Source organism: Podarcis melisellensis, assembly GCF_964234715.1.
Source record: "Podarcis melisellensis genome assembly, chromosome: 15".
In the NCBI taxonomy this organism is placed as follows: Eukaryota; Metazoa; Chordata; class Lepidosauria; order Squamata; family Lacertidae; genus Podarcis; species Podarcis melisellensis.
The window spans coordinates 26,988,732-26,998,335 of record NC_138532.1 but is presented as its reverse complement, the minus strand read 5'-3'; positions in this window follow the sequence as shown (position 1 = coordinate 26,998,335).

Here is a 9,604-nt window from a genome sequence, read left to right as displayed (position 1 = left end):
TAGCAGCTGATGACATGTTTTTCCTCAATGAATTTGTCTAATCCTCTTTTGACGCCATCCAAATTGGTGGCCACCACTGCCTCTTGTGGCAGCGAGTTCCATAGTTTAACTATGCACTGCATGAAGGACTTTGTTTTATCTGTCCAGAACCTTCCAAGATTCAGCTTCGCTGGATGTCCATGACTGCTAACGTTAGATTCCTAACAGATGAAGGTGAGGGCCAAAATGTTTTGCTATATAAATTTAAAATTTCTGTCTTCTTCTTGTTGTTGTTTAGTCGTTTAGTCGTGTCCGACTCTTCGTGACCCCATGGACCAGAGCACACCAGGCACTTCTGTCTTCCACTGCCTCCTGCAGTTTGGTCAGACTCGTGTTTGTAGCTTTGAGAACACTGTCCAACCATCTCATCCTCTGTCGTCCCCTTCTCCATCTTTCCCAACATCAGGGTCTTTTCCAGGGAGTCTTCTCTTCTCATGAGGTGGCCAAAGTATTGGAGCCTCAGCTTCATGATCTGTCCTTCCAGTGAGCACTCAGGGCTGATTTCCTTAAGAATGGAGAGGTTTGATCTTCTTGCAGTCCATGGAACTCTCAAAAGTCTCCTCCAGCACCATAATTGGGAGCCAAAATCGGGAGCCAGTGTGGTGTAGTGGTTAAGAGCGGTAGTCTCCTAATCTGGGGAACCGGGTTCGCGTCTCTGCTCCTCCACATGCAGCTGATGGGTGACTTTGGGCCAGTCACACTTCTGTGAAGTCTCTCAGTCCCACTCACCTCACAGAGTGTTTGTTGTGGGGGAGGAAGGGAAAGGAGAATGTTAGCCACTTTGAGACTCCTGAAGGGGAGTGAAAGGCGGGATATCAAATCCAAACTCTTCTTCTTCTTCTTCTTCTAATTCAAAAGCATCAATTCTTCGGCGATCAGCCTTCTTTATGGTCCAGCTTTCACTTCCATACATCACTACTGGGAAAACCATAGCTTTTACTATATGGACCTTTGTTGGCAAGGTGATGTCTCTGCTTTTTAAGATGCTGTCTTGATAGTCACTATCAATACTATGATTTTTTTGTTGTTGTGTTTTGTCAATGCACCTATCCACCTTGGTAAGTGAATCTGTCCTAAGAAGTTCACAGACAGACACAAACATCCTAATAAATTAGGAAACAAAACCCCAGGCAGTCATGCATATTTGTGCTCCAATCCTCCTCCTTCCCCTTGTATTATATTTATTTTGGCTGCACGGGATCCTTGCAGTCTGCTTAGCCAACAGATATCTGGGCTGTGATAAGTGCAAGACAGCTGTTGAGGGCCAACACTTTCTTTCCCCTTGCTTTTCTTTTGCAATGAACATCTGTTTGAGGCTGACAAATGTGGGGTATGATGACATCCCATTCAGTCCCAGGTCACGTTGCAACAGGGCATTTTTTGCCGGGAGGGGGGACATTTGTTTCTTGGGCAAAACCGAACAGACATTTGAAAATGAGACTTTTTTTAAAAAAAAGAAGTCCCTAATGAAAAGAAAAGCAAAACCCTGAATTACATCTGTTGGGATCCTGTTAGGAAAATATATGTGGGATAACGGCTCTTCGATTTGGAAAGGATCTGCTCAGAAGTGGACGTCACTGAAAGTATGTTCCCACGAAATTGATGGGGCTTCATTCCAATGGGATGGTCCTGATCCAATGGGATGGTCCTGATACAAAGTTAGTTAGTTTCCGGCAGAAAGTCAGAGGGCTGAATGGAAACTGACTATGGAGGGAGGAGGAATCTGCTTTGAACCAATTCATACGCAGAATATGGTGGTTTTGATCCAATCAGAATGTGCTGGCATTAGACCACCTTTTGCACTGTGTGCTTGCTTATGTCTGAGCTACTAATAAATTGCCTTTTTTTTAAAAAAAAAAAAAAGCCTGATTATTCGTATGCAAAATTATACACCAAAAAATACATATAATAAATATAAAAGAGTCAAGCCCCATGTTTGTACTAAATTCTGCTTGTACTGAAACTCAAGCAAAAAGTAAAGTTCGCAGGGTTCTTTGGGGAGGGGAGCCATGACTGTTTACCTGGTAAGATACATGCAGTGCTTTTTTTATTAAAAAAATGTTTAGGGGTACCTTCATTTTCCTACTCATATTGAAATAAAAGGTAAAGGTAAAGGTACCCCTGCCCGTACGGGCCAGTCTTGACAGACTCTAGGGTTGTGCGCTCATCTCACTCTATAGGCTGGGAGCCAGCGCTGTCCACAGACACTTCCGGGTCATGTGGCCAGCTGCATCTGGCGAGCCAGAGCAGCACACAGAACGCCGTTTACCTTCCCGCTGGTAAGCGGTCCCTATTTATCTACTTGCACCCGGGGGTGCTTTTGAAATGCTAGGTTGGCAGGTGCTGGGACCAAGCAACGGGAGCTCACCCCGTCACGGGGATTCGAACCGCCGACCTGACGATCGGCAAGTCCTAGGCGCTGAGGTTTTACCCACAGCACCACCCGCATCCCTTGAAATAGTGCCCCTCAATGAGGCCAAACTTCGATTCAAAAAATGTTTAGGTGTATGCGTACCCCTGCATCCCCCCAGAAAAAAACTCACCCCCCTCTCTCTCTCTGTGTGTGTGTGTTTATTCAGTACCTGTGATCTTATGATGAAGGGCAGGTAAGAAATAATAATAATAATAATAATAATAATAATAATAATAATAATAATAATTGCAGAAAAATGTGTTCCTCCTGTCTCTTCCTGCTCACACTTTTAGATTTTTTGCCAGCCGTTCTCAGAAACCCGTTCCCTCCTTATAGCTTTGAATTGAAAATACTGTTCAACCAAACTGTTTTAAAACCAACAATCAAATAGGAAATCACTCACAATGGTATAGTAAAATTGAAAGCTAAAGATTAGCTAATAACCTTGGGGTTTTATTTAAAGATATTTTTTCAGACCTTAACACACCAGCCCAGAAAGGCCCTCTGACAAATAAACGTGGGTTGTTGTTAAATTCCACCAGCTGCACGTCTGTTTTCCACTGGGCCCTGCATGAGGCTTTAAAGGGGCCACAGAGGAAAGGAAAATCTTTTCCATAGTTTCATAACTAGGGCAAAGTGTGGGAGTCTTTGCAATGTAAACAGAGGCTGTGAATTGGAACCAACTCTGCGCAATATGTGTCTTAAAAAAACAAGCAAATGTTCACATATTGCTCATTCTCCAGAATTTTGCAATCTTATTTCCATATTTTATTTTATTTTATCTTATTTTATTTTAGAGCAAGGAACGGGTTAGTTATTAGTATACTGCCTGGACCTTGCTAAGCGTTTCTCTGTCTCCTAGGATCCCACTCATCTTTCCCAACAGTGTTAAAGTTGAAATGGTGGGGGATAATGTGGTGGACACTCCTTGGCACTGCCTAGAAAGCCTTGGAGGAAGACTGGAGTGCAGCCCCCTCATGCCAACTTCTCTGCTTGGGTCACACTTTCAAAGCTAATTTCAGCCCACAGAGGCTTGCAATCTGATAATGAAGTGATTGAAGCCAAGCTCCACCCCATAAGCTGAATGGATAGCTACCATTTCAAGCAGTCCCACACTGTCTCCTAAGAGCGCAGGGAAATAACAGAGGCCCCATTGTGGAGCAAGACGAGAGGCTAAGAGCTGGACTCCACATGAGGACCAGTGGCTTCCCTTGAAACACAAAAGCACCCATCATACCAAAGTAAGAAGAATTGCAGGTTATCCCCAGCTGGCTTTATTTTTAGATGAGGGGTGTCATCTTAACAAACATCTCAAACATTAGCAACACTTAAAGTTCATGTAACTTTTAAAGTGAGAGAGGTTTACATATATGAAAGCCTCACATGTGAAACTGCTCTAAAGCTGCAGCCCCAAGCATACTTAACTAGGAAGTATTATTTCTGGAGTACAAGGGTTAAACTACTTGAAAAATTTAAGCACATGGCTTAGAAATGTACTTAGATTTGTCATGTCTTTTTGTGTGCAAAAAGGAGCTGTGGGGCTCCTAATCTGGATTAGGGTCACTTTTCTCTAACAGATCAATCCAGCTACCTGTAATTAATTTTTTTTTAATGTTGGACACTCTCCTAGGAGTTTCACAGAAGTTTCTGGTGATTAAGATTTGGTTGACAAGGCTTTGCTGTTCAATGGAGACGAAACAAATCCTGGGACTTGAGCAGGGAATCATCCCTCATGAGAAGCATTGTTTTGGGCAATAAGTTCAAGATAACGGGAGAGAGCTCTACAGGACCTTGGACAGCTCTTGTGGGGAAGTAGATGTTGCTCCAACAAGATTCCATTGAGCTCTTACATCCCCAGGCAGGACCTAATGATGTCAAGAACTCTGACCTGCAAGGGATTGCAGGGATCTTAATGGGCTAGTGCTCTGACTTACAGCTGTGCATAAAAACTTCTAGTGAAGGAGAGTCTACCCACCACCTTCTCAGGAAGCCCATTCCACCATCAAGTGGCTTTTACTGTCAGAAAGTTCTTCCTAATATTTAAACAGAATCTCCTTTCTTGCAATTTGCATCTATCATTTTGAGTCCCACCCTCTGGAGTAACAGAAAGCAAGCTTTCGCCATCTTCCAGGTGACAGCCCTTCAAATATTTAAAGATGGCTATTCTATCACGTCTCAGTCTAAACATACCCAGCTCCCTCAGCTGTTCCTCATCAGGATTGGTTTCCAGTCCCTTTATCATTTTGGCAGCCCTCCTACATATGTTCCATCTTGTCAATATATATCTTAAACTGTGTTGCCCATAAGTGGATACAGTGCACCAGAAAGATGTTTCCAAAATCCCACCTCCACCATCCAAGTTCTCTGCTGAATCTCTAAGTTCTGAAATACCTGAAGGGGAAATGTTGTGCCAAGAGTGCACGCTCATTTCACTAGAACTTCAATAAAACACTGCTCTCACACAGAATTTACATGCAATCACATTCTTTGGGGGTTGGGGAGTTTATTAAGTGATATGGAGGAGGGGAGGGGTGTAAATGAATAAAAGAAACTGGAAACTGCATCAGGCCAACCAGACCCCACTTCCGGAACTCATGTTAGAAATTCTCTGAAAATTATCAGATAAGGCAAGAAGTGATACTCAAGTCAGGATACGGATATGTACGAAAAAGGAAATGGATGTATATCCCGAAGAGAGATGATTCAGACCACATGTGTGCTTAGAACATGGGCAATGACAGGACTTCTGTATCTTCCTGCATGTGCCTGAGTGCAATGAAATATGTAAACACTTGCAACAAGTATGAGAACATTTAAATGGTGCGTGTCTTAATGGGTAGAGCATGTGCATGCTACTGATTTGGGGAAATTTGTTTTGATTGCTGGATAAGCTTCAAGAGGACATACTATATATATATATATATATATATATATATATATATATATATATCTCCAATTTTTCCATTCCTAGACAGTAATCTGTACAAGTGATTTACATTTCTCTTCTTTTCTGCACTTTTTCATTTAGTGTCTATCTTTGAGAGCGTTTGTATCACCCTCTTTCACTCTACTGCAACCAGTGTTTTCCTCAGTCTGACTTGCGGGTGTACAGTTAAGCAATTCTGCCTCTTCATAATACAGTGGTATCTCGGGTTACAAACAGTGCTTCAGGTTAAGAACTTTGCTTCAGGATGAGAACAGAAATTGTGCAGTACCGGTGCAGCAGCAGCAGGAGGCCCCATTAGCTAAAGTGGTGCTTCAGGTTAAGAACAGTTTCAGGTTAAGAACGGACCTCTGGAACGAATTAAGTACTTAACCCGAGGTACCACTGTATCCAAAACCTGCTTGTTGCACTAACTATGTAGAATTTGACTGCGGGGGGGGGGGGATAGGTGGGGCCATGGGCCAGCGTGTTCAATCTAGACCCAAACAGTGTGCACTTCCCTAAAAATAAAAAATGCTTCTGAATACCAGTTGCTGGAAACCAGAGGAGAGGAGAGGGCTTTTGTGCGCTAGTCCTTCTTTCAAGTTTCCCACAGGTTGGACACTGTGAGAACAGGATGCTGGGCTAGATGGGCCATTGATTTGATCCAGCAGGCTCTTCGTTTGTTCTTAGGTGGGGGCTGATTGAAGGAAGACTGAACTGAGTGAAAGAGTGTCCCATTTGCCCATATGGACCAGCCTTCACTGAGTAAATGACAGAATCCACTTTCAGGGTGTTATCTAAACCCCTTCTCCACCCATTACAATATCCCCATCATTTCCAGAGGGCCTGGCTTGCCCCGTTAAACTAGTGAACTGCTCTGCTGTCCAAGACGGGAAGACTGAAGGTGCTGCCCAGGGGCAGAGTTTGCAAACTGTCTCGCAAATCTTCCCTTGCAGGGCTCAGCATTCTGGATCAAGTCCCACCTGTCCAGTAGGTGGGCTGGCCTCAGTAAAATGACACCTGAAAGTGCTCTTTTGGAAGGGATAAGATTCCTTCCTAACCACTGCAGAGATTAAGTGATGCCCTAAAGCATGAAAATTAATAGCAAGGCCTCTCTGGTTTCACCCCATGTAAGATAATCCAAAGCAAAACAAAGCCCTATCAGGATGTTCTTTTTCCTCCCCACCCCCAACCCACCTCCAGCCATCTACTGCAAGCCTTTATGTATATTATGCAAAACTACATTTGAAAGCAGAGAAAAGAAACAGGAACCGGTCCGAGAGGTGTGTGGAACTAATCGCTCAGCTAATCTTCTTTGGCACTGAAAGATGTTCAGCCAGAGGATTTTTCAAGCCCACAACTCAGCGGGTAATTTAAGCTTTAAGGAAACAAGAGTCAAAAGGGGACTCAGATTCCCATACAAGCCTATGCAGATCCAAAGGGCTGGGACCCCGGAGCCAAAACCCAGAGCAGCCTTCCAGACATAACAGCCGAGATTGCAAGACCCTCCGAGGGAGCGGCTGTGCTCCGCTGGCGAGACAGGCAGCCCGACAAATATCCAGGATAAAGGCAAGGAAGCCGTCAAACCAACAAGGAGTGGCTAATTAAGGGGCAATGTGGTTTAGAACGATCTCTGTTAAATAGCATTAGAGTCGAGGAAAATGGCTGCCATCAAACTGAGTTTATGTGGCCACTAGGAAGGGCCCTAGCGCAGCAGTAGAGCCTCTGCCCTGCAAGTGGAAGGTTCCAGCTTCAGTCCCTGATAGCTTCTCCAAATAGGGCTGGCAATGCCCTCAGCCTGAAACCTGTAAAGCTGCTGCCAGCCAGTGTAGGCAATACTGAGCTACGTAGACCATGGGTCTGACTCAGTGTAAGGCAGTGCCAGTCCAGCATCCTGTTCTCACAGTGGCCAACCAGATGCCTGTGGGAAACTCACAAGCAGGATTTGAGCACAAGAGCCCTCTCCCCTCCTGTGGTCTGTAGCAACTGGTATTCAGAAGCAACCAACTGAGGAGGCAGAGCATAGCCATCATGGCTAGTAGCCATCAATAGCCCTCTCCTCCATGAATTTGTCTAATCCTCTTTTATAGCCATAAGAGTTGGTGGTCATCACTGCCTCTGGTGGCAGTGAGTTCCATAGTTTAGCTCTGCTCTGTGTGAAGGACTTTCTTATATCTGTCCTGAATATTCCCACATTCAGATTCATTGGATGACTATGAGTTCTTGTGAGAGAGGGAGATAAAAATGATCCTCTGTTCACTTTCTCCAGGGCCATGAATAATTTTATAAACTTCTGTCATGCTGCCTCTTACTGGCCTTTTCTCTAAACTAGAGTCCCAAGCACTGTAACCCATATTTACAGAGCAGCATGTATAACCTGAGTCAGGGACGCGGGTGGCACTGTGGGTTAAACCACAGAGCCTAGAACTTGCTGATCAGAAGGTCAGTGGTTCAAATCCCTGTGACGGGGTGAGCTCCCATTGCTCGGCCCCTGCTCCTGCCAACCTCGCAGCTCGAAAGCACGTCAAAGTGCAAGTAGATAAATAGGTACCGCTCCGGCGGGAAGGTAAACAGCATTTCTGTGCATTGCTCTGGTTCACCAGAAGCGGCTTAGTCATGCTGGCCACATGACCTTGAAGCTGTACGCCGGCTACCTTGGCCAGTAAAGCGAGATGAGCGCTGCAACCCCAGAGTCGGTCACAACGGGACCTAATGGTCAGGGGTCCCTTTACCTTTATGTATAACACATGATCCTATCTCTTGCCTTGGCTGCACCGCCAGGGAAGAAAGTGCCACTGAAGTCGTAAGTGGAGCCTCGCCGGATCACACCTAAAGGTTCACCCTTGAGAGTTAAAAGGGCATGCTTTTAAATAAGGGTGTTTTATGATGGCGCTGCAAATGTGTGCTCACAATCTACAAAGATGTGAACCCAACTGATGCTAATGCACTAAGAAAGAGGTGATGTGTGAGGTCTAGCACTGACATCAGTGATGTGCAGCCCATCCCTTGAGGCTTGATTAGACAAGAAAGAGGGAACAAGCAGCAATCAGAGGAAACTGTCAACAGCTGGCGGCAGGTGTAGCTTCCACACTTACAAGGCTGCATCTGAGATGGATAATAGCTGCTATGTGTCAATCCCAAAGAACACGAGGCACGAAATGAAATGGGGTATCTGTGAGAGAGCATAGCTGTCAACTTTTCCCTTTTCTTGCGAGGAATCCTATTCGAAATAAGGGAATTTCCCTTTAAAAAAGGGAAACGTTGATAGCTATGGTGAGAGAGTAAATCGAACATTCACAGCATGCAGGAATATAAGCTCTTTAGTCGACAGGAAGGAAGCTGACACTGTCGCTTGTGCATACAGACTCATAACTCGGTGGCTGCATTTGCAGCGCTACGTCCGTATTTGTTTAGTTATTTGAAGCATCTTTTGCCAAAAGGGCTCCCAGAGCTGCTCATGTAAGATCAGGAGAAAGAAGGCAACACCTGTCTGCAGGGTGACAATCTGGAAGTGGGCCCTGCTGGGTCTCTTCTGTGGCCTGACGGAATGGCTTCTGCCAGGGGACTGTTGAGAGAAAGAGGCGTTTGATGGAGCTGGTCCTTCAAATGACTAATGGTGTGGCCCTGCTTCCCTCTTCTCTCCCTTTTCTGCAGCCTGATGGAATGGTTGCTGCCAGGGGGCAGTTAAGGGAGGGGAGAAACCTGATGGAGATGCTCTCTTGGCAGTGGGGTGGCTTTGCTTGCCATTTTACAATCTGAGGAGTTTTCCTATTATTATCTCACCTTGTCTCACTCAGACCTTCTCAGCAAAGACAATTCACTCATAGGAAGCTGCTTCAAGCCAGGTCAAACTGTTTCTCCATCTAACCCAAGATTGTTTAATTTGACAGAGAGCAGCTCTCCAGGCAGAGATCTTTTCAGGCATCTGCTATCTGATCCTTGAACTGGAGATGCCAGGATTTAACCTTGAGCCTCTTGCCTGCAAAGTCTGTGTTATGCGTCTGATCTGTGATACCTGCCCACATTCAACAGCATATTGTCATGTAACTGGCAACACCATGAATATAATGCAATGCACATCCATGTGTGGACCAGTCATCATTTTTGGCTATATATATAAAGGTAAAGGGACCCCTGACCATTAGGTCCAGTCGTGGCCGACTCTGGGGTTGCGGCATTCAGAAAAAGAAAAACACCTGGTGCAGTCCTCCACAACAAAATGTAGG